At 36.1% G+C, this 21,931-nt stretch overlaps 1 protein-coding gene across 2 annotated transcripts in view; it reads right to left on the bottom strand.

Moving 5' to 3' along the window:
- Positions 1-21,931, bottom strand: part of LOC134675591 (zinc finger protein 184) — a 134,216-nt gene that overhangs the window by 101,575 nt on the left and 10,710 nt on the right. The window lies entirely within an intron of this gene.

Genomic DNA, 21,931 nt, shown 5'->3' with positions numbered 1-21,931 from the left:
ATGACATATACCTATAAGTACAATTAATTTATTAAGCATGCCAAACAAATTGACAATGTATCCATCTTGTACAGTCAACTGTAAAAATATGGGTGTACAAATCATCTCAAAAATATGTCCCATAACTCTTATGTCAGTGAATTAAGAACTATGGGACATATTTTTGAGTAAGTTGTCTACACCCATATTTTTACAGTTGACTTTAAGTAGGTAAGGTGTATTCGGGTAATACGGAATGTCGGATAATTCCGAAATTCAGATGAAAATCACCCTTAATTCCATCATATAAAAGTCTCTTTTCGGAATTATCCGACAGTTTTCGACATTCGGAATTACCCGAGTAAACCTTACCTAAGTACTCTTAGCTCCTAATTTTGAAAAATATTAACTCCTGTGTTTACGTCAAGTAACTTTGAAATTCTAAACTCACTAATCATATTTGTCATCAACCATACTAAGATACTACAATAAGTATTAATATAAGCTTCCTATCAACAATTGTAAAACTAAACCACCAATAAAACCTATAAACATTAGACGCACACAAATAAATCTTCACCCACGCGCCCGCACACAGACAAAAAAGCTAGAGCAAAACAAAAAAAATCCGCAAAACGATGCGAATACCCGAAGGCAACGACCTACGAAAAATAAGACGAATACGGCGCGCGCGCACATATGCGTCGGCCATTTTTTTCTTGCCGTCCCTTTTTAGAGCCAAAAAAGGTGCGGGATCGCGCGCGTGCGAGAGGGACGCGTGGAAAGAAAGCGGGGTGAGGTCGTTCGCGCCCTTTTTAGTTCCGTGCGTTGCCGCGCGCTGTTAGAGGAAAGTTCTTCCTGTATCGTCTTGTTTTTTTTTTAATAGCGCTCGTGATTTTCTATGCGTTGTTATTTGTATTCATGTATATTAAAGTTAAAAAGTAAGTTAGTTAATAAGTTTGTGTGTGTACTCTACTAATACGTATTAGTTGTAAGATTAAAATGCGTCACTAATGAAATTGATCGTTTGTTGGTCTTGAATAAATTTAATTTAATTGTAATTTTTAAAGTCAATTTAGACTTTAGGTGAATAATTGCGACTGAGAATGGAATTCGGGTATTACCTAAATACCTAGGACATTATTCATAGCATATACTTAGGCAATGCAATACAAACAGTTATAACATTTGAAATCAGATAAACGCTTTATAATAGAAACTATAAGTACATTCAGATCATTAATTATTCTCAATGAAGTAACCAATTTTTCAGCATTAGTGACCATCGAGTGTAATCTCTTTATATTATGTTACATAAATATCTTTGATATACATATTTTTTTGTTTTTTTTTTTGTTTCAATATTTATTCCAACAATTAAATAAATATAAAACATTAATTTTTTTTTTCCTATTACACTTCCCCGATGTATGGTTAAGCTGAGCCTTTGGGCAAAATATGACCTTGCTCGTATTATGAAGAATTACCAAGATACCAGAAGACCCATATATGAAGATTCCTACAGTTGAGCGCAGGCCTGCCATTCTGCTTTTTGTCAGTTTTGTCAGTGGAGTCGCTGACAGGATCAGCCACATCTTGAACGTTGCTTCTATCAATTCAAAGTTTATTTCTTTACTGATTGTGAATAAAACTGTACCCTAAAAATAGGTAGGTATGCCTATTAATATAGATGCTGCCAGGGTCTACTGTACTGTGTTACAAGGGGAGAATTTCTGCCCGAATCCAACTTTAACATACGTCAATTAATAGATATCGAGACGATATGTATTAGATGTCTTCTTCAGTGTTGGCCGAAACGTTAATGCAATTGAAAATTTTTGACCAATAACCAGTATAAGATGAATCGTCAATTTTAATCGTCCGTTACTGTTTACGGTTCAATTTGTAATGGTTATTGGTCAATTGCAATTAACGTTCGGCCAACACTGGTCTTATTCTTCTGCCGTGCCTTATCCCTTTATTTGGGGTCGGCCCTCCTCGTTTCACGGCGCCAAGACAGTCGGTCTTGGGTTGTCTGCTTGTCCAGTTGAGCTCGTTCTAGATCGTTAGCAACGGTTGTCCACCACGTGGCGGGCGATCGCCCTCTACCTTATGCTCACTGTCAAGGAATGGAATTCCTTGCCGGCGTCTATATTTCCGTGTTCTTATAACCCGGCAACCTTCAAACCTTCAAATCAAGAGTGAACAGGCACCTTCTGGGCGAGCTCGCTCCATCGTAGGCCACGTCTACGCCTCGGCTAGTCTGATGTGGCCATGAGTAAGCCCATTCATAATAATAAAAAAAAACCTCTCTTTTTATCCGGGATAGCCAGGGACTTCTTTACAGCGATATGTATCAGATGTGTCAGTGTCAAAAGTGACGTTTTTGTTTGAAGAAACGTCACATTTGACACTGAAATATCTAAACCATATCGTTTCTAGATCTTTAAGTGATTTAGTAACTTAAAGTTCGAATCCGGCCGTTTGTAGGTATTAATTTATAAATTGAAATTAATAGGTAACAAAACTAAATTACATATTTGATAAAAATAATTTGATTTGTTTCCAAAAGTTTTGTATTGATTTATTTGTTTTATGTTTAATTTTGTTTATTTCTCGGTTTAGATTTTAATTTTAAGGTTATTTTTTTAATTAGATTTAGGGTTTAGCCATATTTTAGAGATAATACGTTTTGTGTCAGTTGTTTAAGTTAAGATAGACATTTTGTTAAAGAAATGTAAGAAAGAAAAAAATATTTGTAACGTATTTTTGACCCAACCTGTACATGAACTTGCCAATATCTAGTTTAAATATGTTCCTAACATATTCCACTTTAGAACATACATATTACATATACAACATACAAGTAGGGTACTTACTACAGGGTACAGGGCCTATCTCCAGCGTACCCATAAAGATGTCGAGAAAAAGCATCAATTAAAATGCTTACACCTCTAAATCAAGTCTAGACAGATTCATTAGCCTACAATCTAGCCCTTTAGACTTTATTGCGATAGTTATAGGGTCTATTTTTGAGTAAACAGAAGAGATTTAGCTATAAGGAAGCGATCGGAGTTTTAATAGGGAGCCGGTTGAAAATTGTCTGGTTTTATTTTAGAAAATGCCGTAGGTTGTGTTAGTTTTATTTGTCACGATGTAACGAGAAATAATTATGTTCAAAACATGTAATACAATAATTATATTATATTGTTTTTGTTACGAAATTAAAGTGCCTCCCCTACACATACAGTTAATACTAAAAACAACGCCATCTAGCGAAGTTGTCAAAACAGCAGCTGCAGTTTGTTTATCGGATACTACTACCAAAGAAAATAGATAGTATAGAGGGGTCCTGTCATAGTAAATTTTGTAGTCACAGTAAATTTACTGCCATCTATCGACACACGACTAAAACTCAAAATGAAAACGTATAAAATTATCAACAAAATGTATATATATGGATAAATGATTTTATTATTTTTATATCATTTTGATCCATGGTCATTCACTGATATCTGTGTTAAAATTGTTAAATATGAAACGGTGTCGTCACGCCATCTAGCCGAGTATAGGCTAAAGGTGTGTGCGGCATCTATCCGAGAATGACTTTTTCTTGATTTCCGAGGCACGTTTTTTCCTTAGACTTTATTCATTTTATACAAAGTTACATATGTATTTGCTACTACTAACTACAAGTAGGTACTTAGACTAATATTGTTCAGAATTAATAAAGGTGTTCAATTTTATTTATTTATTTTATTTTAAAATGTTAGCTGTTTTTTGTGAGTCCATTCATAAAAATCTTAATTATTAAAATTAAAAACAAGATTTTTGTTTTCATACAAAAACCGCAATTATATAGGGGCATAAAAATCTAAGTAATTTGGACCCTATTATTAGTGCGTAAATAAACAAAAAACAATAATGTGACCCTATTATTGTTGAGTAGCTTCGTAAGCTAAGCCTAGAACATTATAAAAGCGTGGAGCTTGTACATTTTTGCCACAGACCACCATCAACAGACTACGCTTTATAAAACACTAAAGTGAGTAACGAAGTCCACGTAATCACAATACAAAATGCTTTTGCGTGTAACATACTGGCAGCCTAATCACCGAGTTTCATTCTACGCAATTTTATATTACCTACTAACTACAGTCTATGTTTACCCTTGGACTTATTATTTTTTTTAGATAATTCTAATATACAATTACAGCCAGCATCAGATATATGTTGAAAGAAAAAAGAGGTAAAAGCATGAGCAAATTTTTTGAAACCCTTAGGTACTCTCTGAGCAAAGAAAATAGATAGTATAGAGGGGTCCTGTCATAGTAAATTTTGTAGTCACAGTAAATTTACTGCCATCTATCGACACACGACTAAAACTCAAAATGAAAACGTATAAAATTATCAACAAAATGTATATATATGGATAAATAACATTTTTACAACTTTATAACAAATCACTAAAACTTATAAATAAAAAATTTGCCCTAAGTCATGGTCCGTAGGTAGGGTGCCCAGAAGGCTAGCCGCATTGCCCCGCTGGATGGCAATGCTGATCCTTTGGGCAAAATATAGGCCAGCCCTCTGGTCACCGGAGGCCTCTATGAGGCGCTTTGATAACTCCCCATAGAGGCGACGCGCGCTAGGTCCCCACGGCCCCAAGGTTTCCACACCAAACGCCGCAAATATATAGCTACTACCTAGTGTGACATATTTGCGGCGTTTGAGGCTTTCGGCCGAGGATGCGGCCGCACCAGCGCCAACTTTGGTGCCTGGAATATGGGACGGCGCCAGGGTATCAACGCACGTAGCGTCCCAGACAAGTGGCCGTCCCATACTCCAAGGCACCAGCGTCATTCCGTCAGGCCTCTTGCCATCGACCCTGGCCAGACCGTTGGGCTCGAGGACCGCCGGTACCTTGGCACTGACAAGGGCCCTTCGGATGACGTCGTTGAGGCTGGCGTGGCGGGGGATCCTTCCAGCGCTACGGCTGCATGAGAGGCCGTGGTGGCCCAGATTATCCACCATAATTCCGCATTGGCACCGGTGGGGTATGTTTGTTGATGCCCCTATTCTTAAACATGTGGCCAAACGGAATGTAGTATTATCCAGCAATGTGCCCACAGTTGTGGATGGTAGTGTCTGTAACCACAGACCCGACTCCCATTCCGCAGTGGCAAGAAGACGAGCGCGATCTGTCGGACTAAGTGCCGAATCTAGGAGACGGTTCCTGTATGGATAAATGATTTTATTATTTTTATATCATTTTGATCCATGGTCATTCACTGATATCTGTGTTAAAATTGTTAAATATGAAACGGTGTCGTCACGCCATCTAGCCGAGTATAGGCTAAAGGTGTGTGCGGCATCTATCCGAGAATGACTTTTTCTTGATTTCCGAGGCACGTTTTTTCCTTAGACTTTATTCATTTTATACAAAGTTACATATGTATTTGCTACTACTAACTACAAGTAGGTACTTAGACTAATATTGTTCAGAATTAATAAAGGTGTTCAATTTTATTTATTTATTTTATTTTAAAATGTTAGCTGTTTTTTGTGAGTCCATTCATAAAAATCTTAATTATTAAAATTAAAAACAAGATTTTTGTTTTCATACAAAAACCGCAATTATATAGGGGCATAAAAATCTAAGTAATTTGGACCCTATTATTAGTGCGTAAATAAACAAAAAACAATAATGTGACCCTATTATTGTTGAGTAGCTTCGTAAGCTAAGCCTAGAACATTATAAAAGCGTGGAGCTTGTACATTTTTGCCACAGACCACCATCAACAGACTACGCTTTATAAAACACTAAAGTGAGTAACGAAGTCCACGTAATCACAATACAAAATGCTTTTGCGTGTAACATACTGGCAGCCTAATCACCGAGTTTCATTCTACGCAATTTTATATTACCTACTAACTACAGTCTATGTTTACCCTTGGACTTATTTTTTTTTTTAGACAATTCTAATATACAATTACAACCAGCATCAGATATATGTTGAAAAAAAAAAGAGGTAAAAGCATGAGCAAATTTTTTGAAACCCTTAGGTACTCTCTGAGCTATTTCTGCTGTTGTTGATAACACAGGGGGGCGTAGCAAAGATGACAATCGTACATCGAGAAACGCCAAACGAAAATAATAAATGCCAGCGCCAGTATGTTATAACCATGAGTCAATAATTTGATTAATTTGTAGCATTACTTGAAATGCAAAGCGACCATATAGAAAATGATTCCCGATCCTGACGGATTATGAAGCTCAGCCAAATAATCTCCGGCTCCGCCTAAGCTATAGTCGCAACAAGAAAAGTCTGCAGCGGATTTGATAGCCCACGCAGTGTACCTAAGTGTTATTTATACGTCATAATTTCATAGAATTTTGACGTTTAAAATGACACTTGCACTGCGTGGGCTATCAAAATCGCTAAATACTTTTCACAGTCTGACTCTAACTTCGCACCGAAGCAAGTAAGTGTTATTGTAAACGTCATACTTTTTATAGCAGTCTGACTTTACTGATGACATTATCACCATGCAGAGTTGTCTTGGTGCGACTCTAAACATAAATGCTGTGAAAGATGACATGACTCTTATTTTTATAATATTAAGTTCTGATTTGGGTAATCAAATCGTTTTCACAATAATATTTTTTCTTCACGTAATGCCTAGTCTATTCAGCAAGTGATCTGCAATTTTCGTAAACCCGTTGCAGTGACTCACGCGCAGTGTCGATGTCGCAACCGAAATTCTACTGGTTGTAGACAATGGCGTTTTGGTAGGCGCCATTTTGTGCGCTTTTTGCCTACGCGATTATCGTTAGATGTTGGTGTGGTGACTAGATTTTATTTAGATTCTATCTATCATTTTTTTATTAATTTTTTACCACCTTTCCTGAGGCTGCAAAAAAATTAAATTGAAATCTCTTTATCTGCATTGTGTTCTGTGATTTTCAATTTCGTGGCCCTAAGATCATATTCAGCTTTTGGCTATTGAGGTGAAAATAAACTAAGTTTAGGGACCTACTTTATTTTGGTTTTACTGCCTAATCTGACAGATGAACGGATAGACGGACATAACGAAACTATAAGGGTTCTGTTTTTGCCATTTTGGCTACGGAAGCCTAAAATGGAACTTGTTAACTATGTGTTTCTAAAATCGATCTTAGGGTATTAATCCTTAATAAATTTTTAACAAAAAAGGTTATATACAACTGTTTGGTAAGACTCACCATATTCATGTATTATCTTGTTGAATTTCAATATAAGTTAGTACTTACTTACGTGATAGTACTGAACTAGATCTAATACTTACACTCATTAAAATAATTATTTATCTGTGTAAGTAGGTACAACAAAAGCGTCAGTTTCTACTCTCCATCCTATATATTTCCATAAACTCGTATAAAGTGGGTATTCGTTAACAAGTAACATATTCTAGCCGGCACGGCACTGCCACTCGTAATACGATAGTTAAAAGAAAAAACAGGTCGCCGGAGCCAGCGGCCTCGTGTGTCGAGTTGCATAATATTCTTTGTTGCGAGAAGGGATAGAAAAACCGACTGGCTATACATTATGGTATACGCAAAACACAGGTCTAGAATACAAGACTTGAATATAAGATCACTTGTCGAAATATAAAAAATGCGATTAAAAACGGAATGACGTAGCTTGTCAGAGGTCATTGGAAGTATTGAATTCAGAAATAATCTGCCGTATTCGAACTTTAAGATATTCACAAGTGACGACACGTACTAGATCCATTCTAGATACGTTGTTGTTTAGGTATCAACTAGTTCTCTTTTGTAGCGCAATTCGGGCAACCAATGTCACGTTTACGTTAGATAGAGTAAGATATCTATTAGATGTGAATTGGATCTCTGAGTCATATCCTGTGGAAATCGTTCAAGAGTATCTCCAGAATCACGCAAATGTCAAATTTGACAAGTTAGATCTTAAACATATCGTTATCGTATCTTGGTGATGTCTAAAAGATATCTAATACATGTCTATTTCAAAATCCGAATCGGGCCCAATATGTGATTGTGTAAATTATTTACTTTTGTAATAGTGTAGGGGTATTCCAAGATATGATCAGAATCGCCCATTTTATCTCCTGAATACAATTTTTCGTAGTTGCCAGTCCGCTAAACTTATGTTTTGGTACATTTAAGGCTCATATAACTTGTGTAAAGTTATTTAAACGAATAAATAACCTTTTAATCCCTGATCCCTATAAGACAGGTTTACCTAGTTTAGGGCTCAGGACACTATTCCTAGGCTGTCTAACAATAGAATACTTTTAAAAATGTAATACCCTTCTACAATGTAATAAGCTGCATTTTTGATACCTAAATAAATAATTATAAAAAAAAATAATTTTTCATTTTCATTTTCATTTTCATTTTCATTTTCATTTTCATTCATTTTCATTTTCATTTTAAAACAAATAACTATGTATTATAGCTATCGATTTGGCCCCTACATGTATTGTGTTCAGCGAAAATGAATGGTTTCGAAGAAATCTGGTCTTCTACCATTGGTTTCTTTTTGAACCATACGTGACACACACAGGCCTATTCGGATTTCGGGATAATCACAAGATCTTGAGACGATTTAGAGATCAACAAGATGTACATTAGATATCGACTAGATGTGACTTGGATATCTAAGTCATAACTTGTCGAAATCGTTCAAGAGGACCTCCAGAATCGCAGAAACGTCAAATTTGACATATATCTATCTTACAAATATCTTTAAATTATCCGTATCGTAACTTGTTGAAGTCTAGTAGAAATCTAATTTAATATCCGTATCGAGCCGCCGGTATATGTATAATATAATTAATATTAAATCACTTCCTTGTTTTATTTTAAGAAAACACCCAAGATATTGAACTAGCCTTCTAAATCTCGTAACGTATACAAGAAAACTCTTTGCAAGTTTACACGATGCATTAACGCACACATTCACACCCACATACACCATCTCCAATAATATCTACATATAATTCTCCTTATTACAAAGCTGTAAGGTTGAAACTTGTGGATATATTTATAGAGTAGGTGAGAGCTGGTAAATATCATCGTGTTTATTTCGACTGGCTGAAAGAAGGCAATCTGGTGTTCGTTAGGTATCGTACAGGGTGCGGTTTGGACGGCCGATGCTATCTTTATGTGCTATAAAAATGTATATGGTTGATACGTGCTTGGCCTAACCCTATAGCAATTTATTTTTTAATTCTTGGTTGAGGCATAAGGATAGCCTATCTCTTTGCCCTATAGGGCAAAGATTTCAAAAAAGACAATCCTATTATGTGATGTACAGTCACCTGCAATAATATGTTACACAACGAAGCCGCAAAAATATCTGACACGATGTTATTTGTGGAGCCATAAGAGCGTGTCACATATTATTGCGGTTTTTGAAGAGTAACATATTATTGCAGGTGACTGTACCTTTTTGATTTTTTTCTTGAACCTACTTTTTGAATTTTTAGGACTATTGATTGGTAATGAGACTTGAATTGAGGATTTTTTCAGTCTTGACCGTTAAAGGAGTATAGGGCGAAATAGAAGGCAAAAGCCACCCAATACCGTAAAATGGGGTGATTTGGGTGAAATTTGACTTTCAAACCTCGATAAAATTTTATTTTCACATGTGAAAACTGAATGGTGTATATAATAAGTGGTTCGGACGTTTGTATTTTATTTTGGGTAGTTCCATTTCATAACTTTGACGATAAAGAGGAAAAGCCACCTCACCCCGTAGTGCCTCGTATTTGGGGTGAGAGGGTTTTTCATACAAAGGTGATTTTGGAAGATTGTTGGATCGATTTTTTTTATTATGCGTATTACTATAGCTCCATTTTAAATTGGAATACATTATTTTTGTAGCAGTAGCCTTAAAATTTCTTCTCACCCCCCTCTCAAACCTTCTCTCCCCATTCATAACCCACCTCTCCCCGCGAAACCTACTCACCCCGTTTTACGGTAACAATATTATTGGATATTATCATATTATTTTTACTTGTGCTGAATTTTCAGAACTTTAAAGAGGCGACGTGGCTTGAATCGCATATTTTTTATTTATTTTGACCGTTAAACTATCTACTACCGATGGTTGGTAGTGGTATTGTTAAGTACCTACCGCTACAAGTCAATGCAGTGTTATCTTATCTTACAATAAGGAACGCCTTAAACGGACTTATCAAAGACTTTTTAAGCAAAATTTTTCTTTATTATGTCCACTTCATAAGCGCCTAACCCGCCCCGCTACCTCCATACCATGCACCAGCCCTAACTAGCGAATTCTATTTTTAATGTTTAGATCGGTTAATGCGCTGCAGTTTTATGCACAAAACGCCGGCCGGACGGACCGCCATTTTAAAATTTTAAATTTAGAACTGAAATCGCAGGAAGCTGCTTCTATTTGCGAGTTTTATTTATTCGCCTAGGCGTGGTGTGTGCCAAATTTATTTGGGATGGGAATTTTTTTGTTTTGATATGTTAGTGGGCGGGCAGTAGGTAGATATATTCTGGCAAACCAGCATTTGCAGCAGTAGAAGGCGGCAATATTTTAAAAAGTAGACGCGAAAGACCGATCTGTCATACAAATATGTAATTGAATAGTATATATGTATTTGCTTTATTTATTTCATTAAATACCTCCGTGTGAGGAAAAAATATAGACGGCTTGTTGAAAGTGTCGACACGACATGAAACCTTTTTTTATTCATTTTTTGCTACTGTTTAGAGATGAATTTACATTCAAGTACTTAAGCTTTTTTTTACTTCCATTTTAGTATCAACAGTTGATCCATGCAGTTGTTATTTCCCTCTCCTCTCAGTAACTCTGATTATATTAAATTTTAAAGTCTGCAACTCCGCTATAATAGCACCTTTAGGACAAGTTCTATCATGATAACTACAGAAAAAGTAAAACAGGACAATTATCAACACGGCTTCTAATGGCAGGGTCACATTTCCGTCTTTTGGTGCGCCTCTGTCTCTCTGGCACATCGCTAAATACCTCAGGAAATATAGGTACCTACTTAGGTACGCTACCTAGGTATTTGAAATTTGGAATACATGGTTATAAACAAGGCTAACCCTGGTTAAAAGCGCAAGAAGAACTACTGACAAAACTTTTCACTATTCATAAATCAGCTCCGTTGATTTTAGTTCCATTTGCAAGAAGTTTCCTATACGAAAAGTCCCCCATTTCGTATTTATATTCTTCTTTTTCGGAGAATGTCTGATACTGAAAAGGACATTGCGAATTCGGCAAAATTTTAAATATGTTAGGCTATTTTCTAGACGTGTTCTTTAAAAGGAACAAAGGCACATTTTGCCAGCGGGTTTTATGCGCCCTAACCATTTTTCCTTCCTTTAATTCTGGCATTTCGGCCTTTTTAAATACCTACTAATATTACAAATGAGAAAGTAACTCTGTCTCTCTGTAAATCGCTGAACCAATGTAGATGAAATGCTGGGAATAGTTTGAAGCCCAAGAAAGTACATAGAATAGGTAGCCTTCGTCCATCATCATCATTTGACGCAGACGAAGTCGCGGGCAGAAGCTTGTAATTTCATAAACGTTTATGAAACTTTTGACAGGTGAAATCTTTAAAGTTTCCAAATTTCTACAAATCCTGTACTCATATCCTCTAAAAATCCAGACGTTGCCGAGACGCGCAAGATGCACAGGATAGGTGCACATTGCGCGCGCGGCGTTATTTTTGCGGCGACCTTGAATTTTAGCGGGTATTTTTGTATTGCACTTGGCAGCCGCCGCAATCTTTGCTGCTTTTTTATACATAAATACGATTTGTCTTGAAGCTTTCTGCAGAAATAGAAAATGGAATTTAAGATAGATACCGTAAAAGCACCCAACTAATTCAATATTGACGACTACTACTACTATTATTTTGTAACAACTTGTTTTTTACCATGGTGCAATAAACGATATTCTATTCTATTCTATTCTATGGTTGAGAGGTTCAAGGGAAATTATATTTTTTGTTCTGTTTCAATTATTTCTGTCATTGAATAAAATATCTTTAGAACTACATCAATCAAATAATAGTCACGCCTAAAGAAATATATTAGAGTTCATTTTGGAGATTTAGGACTATAGTTAGATGGGTTTACAGGATGATTTTCTGCGCAACGGAACGGGTCTTTTAATTTTCATATAATGAAACTAAACACAGGGAGCCAGTTACTTTACTTTTGTTTCTTGAGCTCTGCAAAATTTCTTATATTGTCTGAAATATTCTTTATTAAAAAAATTATCAACTTATTTTTTTATATCAATGTTTTTAATAATTTTTAGTTTGTTCATATGAGCCTAGAAATAAGTATCTTTAACATTAGATGTACACCACTCTATGGCGCTTTTACAAATACCTAAAGTTACAATAAAATCACCAGCGCTTCGGAAAAATGACTGTCATCAGCACACGTTCATAAAGACGAAGCATCAAACCGCCATATTTTTTCGGTTCATAGATAATAGCGACGCCTACGCACGCACACAGGCGTAGCGCGACCCTGATTGGTGCACGTTTCCAAATATTAGAACGTCCATTTTTCGACTGTCTATTTTTGCTGTAAAGTTTTATATCGCGGCTGGAACAGTTTTGGCACTTTTTGAGCCTTTCCAGTTTGAGACTGCCACTGAATTGACTGTCGTTTTTCTGTAGATGACATCTGTTTCTATGAACAATTTTTAAAATAAATAGATTTGTTCTCAAAGTTGTTAAATTTTTTGTTTACTTTTTAGTTGATAGCAACGTTTATAAATTATTTAAATCCTATCGCTAAGTATAACAAATTTATTTTTCGTGACAATTTTGATTGTTTTGGTTCATTATGTCACTAACCAATTTGGTTTATTACGTTTAAATAATCTACTAGGTATTGTTTTTGTCAATGTTATTTGATAGTGCATAAGTAGTGATATTTAATAGTCAAAAGTAGGTCAAAATGGCAACATTTCGTGGGAAAGCAAAGTGTTTATATTTATTTTCATGCTTTCGTACACAGTTTGTGGTTTGAATAGAAAATAAATTACAGATTCTTTGTCAAGTTAAATATTTATTTTGTAAATATAATATTTTGCTGTACCTATACATTTGTGCTTTGAATAATATTTTTAGAACACGAGTATTTTACAAAATACGGTTATTAAGTTGTAGTATTTCTTTAGCTCAAATTCGCCGAGCAAAATGAAGTAAACGGAAAGATTTGCATGGAATTGAAAATGTCATAAACACGTCATTGTTTTTGGTCCGAAACGTATCACTTTAAACCTGCTTCATAGCTAAACAACCAAATACTCGTACATTACAGCTGGGTGTACTTACTTACTGGATGTGTAGCAGAGTCTTACGAAGATAAAAAAGCTTTTTTCTAAAGTATCAAGATTGTTCATCTCCAGACGCTCCTTTGTGTTTTTTGGCAGCGCGGCCAAACACTGGTTTATGCGATGCGCGAGCGCATGCAAACGCATTGATTGAGAGTTTTACATTTAAACGTCGGTCCAGTTTGTTTGACGGCCGTTAAGTCTAGTTTACTAGACCTTGACAAAAATTCGTGTAAGTATTTATTTATAATTTTGTTTATTGTCAAATAGTTAGCCAAATAGTGTATTAAAAATAGGTAGGAGCTCCAAATGTGCATAGAAAAGTTAAAATATTATCTGTTATTACAGTTATTACCGAATTTTTAGCTAGTGTACCGGGCATTTCAGTTTTCTATGAAAAGCATGGCAATCAGCGATCACCTGTCATAAGAAACGAATAAGTTTTACATACTAAACTATAACATAATCGCGCTACTTTTTTTGTGTATACATTAGAACACCAAAACTAGTACCAGACATAGATACCTACATGTATATTACGTAAACAGACTTTAGCGTTACGTTTTAAAATGGGAGCGTAACTTTGAATGTATACAGGGTGATTCAGGAGACGTGAGCAGGACTAACACTGCGCATTTCGTAAATTATAAGCAACTGTTTCCTATCAATATTAGTGAGGTTAACGTTAATTTTCTAGTCGTGTTGAAAAAAAAGTTATTAATTTATTTACGACATGGATGGTCACCCTAACATTAGAATACTAAACTATCGATATTCTGCGTCAAATTGAACGTCATCACTGTCACCACGGTCTGGTTACTTTTGAAAACTCGTAATTCACTCAGGTTTGACATTTTATTTTCTTCGTAAAAGAGGTTTTATGTTTATTAATTAGGTCTTGTAGGGTGACAATGATTGTAGAGAATTAAAATTGTCCTCACCAAAAAGTTAAAAAATAGGAAAAAGTGTGGTTGTTTCACCTAAATACGAAGGTGATCGATCAATTATCAGTTACTGAGTGTGCAGGATCAGTCCTGCTCACGTCTCATGAATCACCCTGTATATGAGCGGATTTCTGGCAGCGGGTTCGTATGACATTAATTATTGTTTACCTACCCCAAAATTCAAATCTACCTCAAATCCTCCGGGACATTCCTCGTCTTAGCGATAATGTTGTTTTTAAAGCGTTTATGAATCAATCCTCGTGCCCACTACGAGTGACACATTAAAACCACCTGGCCAACTCTAAACAGGCACAAATTTTCTTCAAACCTATTTCTGACATTTCGAAAACATCTGCTGGAAACAATGAGTGTTATGACAAGGGCCACAATTACTGGAAAAACCTAACAATAGAGTGCCATCTAGTTTGTAAACTGTGGAACTAGTCATGTTCCTAGCAACACATGTTTGGAGTAGTCGTCAAGTGTCATGTAGTTTTAGGATTCCCACGTTTTAGTGAGATATTTTTGTCTTCATAAGTTAATATCGATTATCTGTTTTTATTTTTAATAACGTTAAACGGAAAGTTGTTCATAAACCATTATCAACAAACAGATGTATAGAAATTTTGGGGCACTTTGTAATTCTATTAAGATCGAAAGAGCTCGTGGAGAGTAGAAATAATACAATATTCCCTAATTTGAAAAAAAAAGTGTAGATTTTGACCGATGTAAGTCTGCAACGATTTTGATGGCACACGCAGTGCAAGTGTTATTTATACGTCATAATGTCATAGAAGTTTGACGATTATAATAACAGGTAAATTGCACTGCGTAATTGCGTATGCTATCAAAATTGTTGCAGACTTAACTCGGTCTGATTCTAGTGTACAACTTTAAATACCAACATATAAAATAAAGTGATGTTCCAAGTTCAAAAAAAAAATACTGACACCACATACATCGTGAATATAAAGACGTATTCACATAAATATAGGGGATAAAAATAACGTATTAAACAAATCGCATTTCCAGAGACTAGTCCGTCCCGTTTGCTACCCGTTTAAAAAAGCATTTGCATACTAGCTGCTAACTGTACCTCGTATCGATCCTCGATCGGTACAGTTAGAAAAATAGATGGATGCTTGAAAATGTAGAGATGGAGTCAGTCAACCAGGTAGCTGTATATAGGATGCTGTTAAAGAACCTTACAAATATTTTAAAATATTGAAGGTGGTATAATCGATATTAAACTTTCGTGAGACATATTTAACATGTCGCCAATAGCGACTAAAAATTCAAGTGAGTGAAACCGTTGTCATATAAACAATTTGAAGGTGGTATATTTTAAAATATTGCCGAATGCACCCGGAGCGCTAGACCAAATTAGCTACAGACTGGGTCCCACAGGACGGATCTCGGGGCAGAGGAAGACCAAAACGGAGATGGCGGAACGACCTTGACACATTTTGTAAAAAGTGGCGGGAGTGTGCATCGGATAGGACCAAATGGCGGGAAAGAGGGGAGGCCTTTGCCCAGCAGTAGGACACTCCTAGAGGCTTATAAAAAAAAATTGAAGAAGTTAAATTATTATTTTTTGATTGATTGCTAATTGTGATCATACTTAAGAAAATTACATGTAAATTAATAATCTAGATATTGAAATATACTATTGTAGGTTGTTGGTAAAATTGTGTTACATTGCATTTTTTTAATAACGTATATTGTGCGCCCCTTGGTGGGCAAAGGCCTCCCCTGTCTTCAGCCACTCTTCACGGCTACATACAAGGGTACATTGCATTTATATTGTTTTTTTTTTGAGGGAGGTAAAAGCTACACTTGTGTACAAGGCATCGCAGTGTGGGTCATGGAGCTACCGAGTTACAGCCTGATTTGAACTTTAAGATACATCAAACATTTGCTAAGGATACGGTATGGATCACTGTCACTTTTGACATATCCGGATCATGTCGTATCTTTAGCAAATTTTTGACGTATCTTAACCTTTTGGACGCCAATGACGGATTTATCCGCACCGTAGGTTCAACGCCAAAGACTGATTAATCCGTCACAGATAACAAAGCAACATAGACCTACGCGCATATACATAAAGTTCAATTTAAATAAATAAATAAATAAAATAAATATTTTAGGACATTCTTACACAGATTGACTAAGTCCCACAGTAAGCTCAAGAAGGCTTGTGCTGTGGGTACTCAGACAACGATATATATAATATACAAATACATACTTAAATACATAGAAAACACCCATGACTCAGGAACAAATATCTGTATCATCATACAAATAAATGCCCTTACTGGGATTCGAACCCAGTTTCACCAACCCAACCCAACCCAACCGAACCCAGGGAATTTCAGTTTTGACACTTCGGTGACGTGGCGTCCGAGTGAAAACTTTTGTGATTGACACGGCGTCGAAAAGGTTAAAGCGTAATCCAGCAGAGCGGAGAAGAGATGTATGGATTAGAGCCTTATGCGTGCTGGGGCATTATTCCGGGTGGCTCTTAGGGACTGTCTTTACTTGTATAACTTTCGTTTCTTTTTCACTATAGTGTTTCGACGGTATCGGTAATATCCTATCCTTTGAGGATGGAACTCTTATGGTACCAGAGGGCCTAGCCAAGATGACAATCATTGATAGAAAACGCAAATATAATACTTAAATAATAGAAGAAAAAAGTCTCGTGACTTTTCTTCGTATCTGCCGGCCTAGCCAAGCTGACAATCGCTTGCGCTTCGCTATCAAATCGCTTTGTGTCTCTCTCTTCCATATTAGTGTGACAGTGACCGTTAAGTTTCGTTCTCTACGGAGCGTTAGCGATTGGCATGTTGTCTACTGGGCCTGATGATATCCCGATATTTTGTTTCGTTTCGTTTGGCGTTTTCGATGTACGACAGTAATCTTGGCTAGGCCCACGGGATGAGCAGGAAAGGGTTCAGTTGTATCCTGAGACCGGTTGGTGGTATCGAGAAATCTTCGTCCAATTCTCGGTAACATTATAGAATTTTTCCGCCGTGTCCCTAGTTTTATTGAAATGTATGTAAATTATGTGCGAGCAGGGCTAGGTTGTGGGCGCGTGTGCATTGTTTCACGGTACGATAAATCGCGGTACCTCTCTTTAAATATCCTAGAACTCTGACTCCAATACAAAACAACTGAAGGCCTAAAATCAGTAAGAACCACACGAACGTAGCCGCTGTCATTCTTAAATAACATGAAATTTGACATGAACATTCAAGTAACATAAAACGATGCTAGAAATTGTAATAAAAATAAATTAGAGTGTCTTCTACTCACCTAACCCAACATATGTTAATATTCTTTTTGGGATTTCGTTGTTTTAGTATAGATAGACCAGGAAAATCTACGAGTATCCTTTTACTGCTTATTGAGTTACTGTAGAGTAAGTAGACGGTAACCTAAAACTAAATATTGCTATACCCTCTTGGGGTTCAATGTCCTAATACTAGTACAAATTACCTCCAATGAAAATTAAATCTTTATGAAATAGAACAGAGTTTCTTTTTTTTGTTTCGTTCGATTTTAAAACAAAACAAATTCAACTCTATTTTCTAATACGGTTGATTCAAATTCGATTGCCAATTTTCCTTGTGTGGTGGGCCGCTAGAGGATACTACGAGTTATTCATAGTTATGTCAGGATCGTAGCAAGTGAAAATCCGTGGTATCAGCCCACCCCTTCGGGAAATAGGCGTGATTATATGTATATATGTACCTATGTAATTCATAATATCTACTGATGTGCCGTCGGAAAGTTGCCAAAATTGCAAAAAAAAACAGAAATTCATTAGGTATTTTTGTATGGGGATCAAAATTTGTCGTTTCCTAAATGAAAGTTTTCTTAAATCCTATGAAATTGTCTTGAAATTTCCGAGAATTTGCCATTTTTGTAAGCTTTCCACATCTAGACAACACAACAACAACTTAGACATTTAGATTTAACGAAATCAGAGGGGCTATCGCGAAAACCGAATTTCGCAAATTGCGGGGATCTTTCTCTTTTACTCCAATGAAAGCGTAATTAGAGTGACAGAGAAAAATGCCCGCAATTTGCGAACTTCGATGTTCGCGGTTATAGGCCTGTACCTCCATCTACTTGTAGGTAAGTTGTTTGCAGCAATGGAGACGCGCAGAGATGTCACGCAGCAAACGGGTTGTTTTAAAACTACGTTACATAACTCCGCGCATGCGTTCGCGTGCTGCCGTTAATTTTTACATAAAATCAACCAGAAGAAATCTCTTCGCCGTCACATGGACCTTATGCCTTTTGTAATAAGGTCCACCGATGTGCAGTTAGGAGTGTTGCTGTCTGTACTCTCTAGCCGGTCGTTTTCTCTCGCTAAACTGTGAATTTATTATGTCGGTTTAAATATGACCACCACTAGTGACTAGAATCCGTCTATGCTAACTTTGCACCAACTTGGACGGAATGAACTGAGGAATGTCATTACATTCATTACAAACGTTATATTTTCATAGAAATTTGACATTAATTATGCCATCGCCACACTTTTCATTGCAAAAGCCACGCAGAGTAAGCTTGGTCCGACGCTACACAGTATTGAATTGAGGGGAACTAATAGGGTCTTTTATGAATTGACGAACTAAATTGACGAGACTGGACTTAAAATAATGCCAAGTTCTTGCGAAGTCGGGAGTAGAGTATTGTTTTTAAAGGAAATGTTTTTCCTAAGTGATTTACCTATAAAAAATTAATCCTGTATGAAAATTTTTGAGACCTTGAACAAGTTACAAAAGCGTAGGCGTTAAAAGGATAAATATATTTTTATATATGTGTGATTTTAGCCAGATTGGATAGACGGTTATAAATAAATAGAGTGCAATGTACAAGTCGCAGAATATTCGCAAAGTTTCTGGAAACTTTCATGAGAAAATTCTCATGTAAGTTTCTACTTAGAATGTTCCCGATCAGATTAGAGATTGTTACTCAATGTTCTCAACTGTTGATGACTGTTTCATTTAACATTTACATTACTCATTGGCGTCTATTTCAAGTGCCATAGAATTCAAAACGAACTCTAAGGGCGGCAGCTGCTGCAGAGGCGGCCGAAAACGCATTGGGAAGTATCGCAATCTCAGCGCCGAATACAGTTTTGTTCCTTTCGGCGTCGAAACCCTGGGTCCGTGGGGTCCTGGCGCCCTGAGTCTCTTTGGAGACCTTTCAAAGAGACTCAGGGACGCAACTGGGGACCCAAGAGCTGGCTCAACGCTCTTAGCTCGCTCAATGCTTTAGTATGGCAGTTCAGCGGGGTAACGAAGCCAGCACCTAGGGGACCTTGCCGCAGGGGCCTTTTTTTAGATTTAGTTTAGTTTTATTTTATTTAAGATTAGTTTGTATTTGGTTTTTATTTAGTTTGAAGTAATTTTAAGTATTTTTTTTATATGTTTTTGTACCACTATAAGTTAAGGTTTGGCTATAAACGTGCAAAAAAATACCGAGAATATTTCTTAGGAACTTTGCAATTTCTGAAAACTTTCTTTGCCACATTGCTAAGTAGTTATGAGTGATTAAAGGAAATACTTCGATCAGTCAGAGATAGTTGCAGTTATCTAAAGTGACAATTGCCCTGCGATATCAAAGACTACCTACTTACTAACTTACTACCCCCAGTATTTACCTACCTGCAGTTATTAAAACACTAGTATACTACGTGCGCGTTTGTGTGTTTGTTCAGTCTCAGGCGCTTGAGTTTAGTAAGTATTGTTTTCAAACAATGCATGGTTATCCTATTCCCTAGGGTTTAGTACTTACACTAGTTCCATACACTCACCTGCAATAATTTGGGACTCTTCGAAGGCCGCAAAAATATGTGACGCGCTCTTATGGCTCTACAAATAAGATCGTGTCTGATATTTTTGCGGCTTTCATATTATTGCAGGTGACATTATTTACATTATTATGTTTATATGGGCCTATGAGTGTCGCTTCGACCAAGCTGTGATCTATTGTGACGGCCCTTTAAAGTTCATTACTAATGCCCGTTGAATCCAGGAAGTTCCAGATTCTTTGGGCCGTAATGCTCTGTACCTCATAGGGTTCCAGTATATGTCGCCCTAGGTAGGTACTTCTTTTGGACATTAGTGGTCCGCAGGAGCAGAGAATGTGCATAGCAGTCTCCTCTGACTCTTGGCAGAACCTGCATGTCGCATCTTGTTTTTTCCCTATTTGAAACATGTGTTTGTTCAACTTGCAGTGTCCAGTCAAAATTCTAGTCACCGCACAAGTTTTGTGTCTTTTGAGCCCTAGAAGCTCCTTAGCAGTTTTGCTGTTGAACCCTTTGATTAGAGCTTTCGAGTGTTCTTGTCCTTTTACGAACTGCAGGTGACATACTTGAAACTCGTGAAATTCATCATCATTATTAGCCTATTAAACAACAAGTCTAATATTAGTTCCAGTAGGTACTGATGTCACCGATGTGCGAGAAGCGGAAAGTATTAAAAAAAATTGAAAATTTTCGCCCCATCGATCCCCGTACAAAAATATGAGAAGATTCTGATTTATGAATGTGAAAATTGTTTAATTTTCGGAACTTAAAAATTAGTAACCTAGCTATCTCAAATATAAGATAGGTAATGTAAAAGTATAAAGTGTTGGGATAAAAGCTTTGGGTTTCAAAAAAAATACCTAATCGCTCATACGAATGACATATTATGTGTTGGGCACCCTCCCGAGGGCACCAAATTTTGATAGGTATTTTTAATTTTTAGTTTTAATTATTTTAATTGTAGTTAGTTTTAGTTTTATATTCCTATTTATGTCTTTTAGTAATTTATGTAATTTAATATTTTGTCCATGTACTAGTAACAACGTGAATTAATACAAATGCATTTGTATAGGTATAATAATATAAAGTGCCTAAAGGAAAGTTTTTTTTCCAAAAAAACTTTAACGTAGTCCGTTAAGTTAAACTACTGTCTTAAAAATTCAAATGAAAATGAAAATGAAAAATGATTTATTTAGGTATCAAAAATGCAGCTTATTACATAGTAGTATTACCTTTTAGGAGTAAGTATTCTATTGTTAGACAGCCTAGGAATAGTGTCCTGAGCCCTAAACTAGGTAAACCTGTCTTATAGGGATCAGGGAATAATCAATATCTTTCTTTGTCTTATTTAACGTTTATAATACATTTAAATACTGAATCATACATTCCATGACATTTTTATAAAGTAACGCCGTTGTTATAAAAACTTGTAGTAACGTATTTAATAGAGTAAAATCATGGTTATGAATATAGCTAATTATTATGAATAATAAAGAAGCTATTAAGTGCACTAGCTTTTAATTGTTATTGGCAAACATAAAACAAAGTATTTTTTTTCGTCTAGGTTGATATTTCCATGCTTTTTTACCGCATTTTTAGATGGAACATTTAACCGCACGCATTTCGCCATTTAACTAACAAATCCTCTAAAATCAAGTATCTTTTCTCTTTTATCTAAAACTAACAAGATAATTTTTATGATCATTAGAAAAATTACAGCATTATTTCTAAAACAGTCGCGGACTAAGTTTAAGTGTCCAATAAATATCGGTTATTTCGCAATTTTAGCGAACACGAGT

The sequence above is a fragment of the Cydia fagiglandana genome, chromosome 22 (assembly GCF_963556715.1).
Source record: "Cydia fagiglandana chromosome 22, ilCydFagi1.1, whole genome shotgun sequence".
Lineage (NCBI taxonomy): Eukaryota > Metazoa > Arthropoda > Insecta > Lepidoptera > Tortricidae > Cydia > Cydia fagiglandana.
The sequence above is the reverse complement of the archived record's forward strand: the minus strand, read 5'-3'. Positions and strand labels throughout refer to the sequence as shown.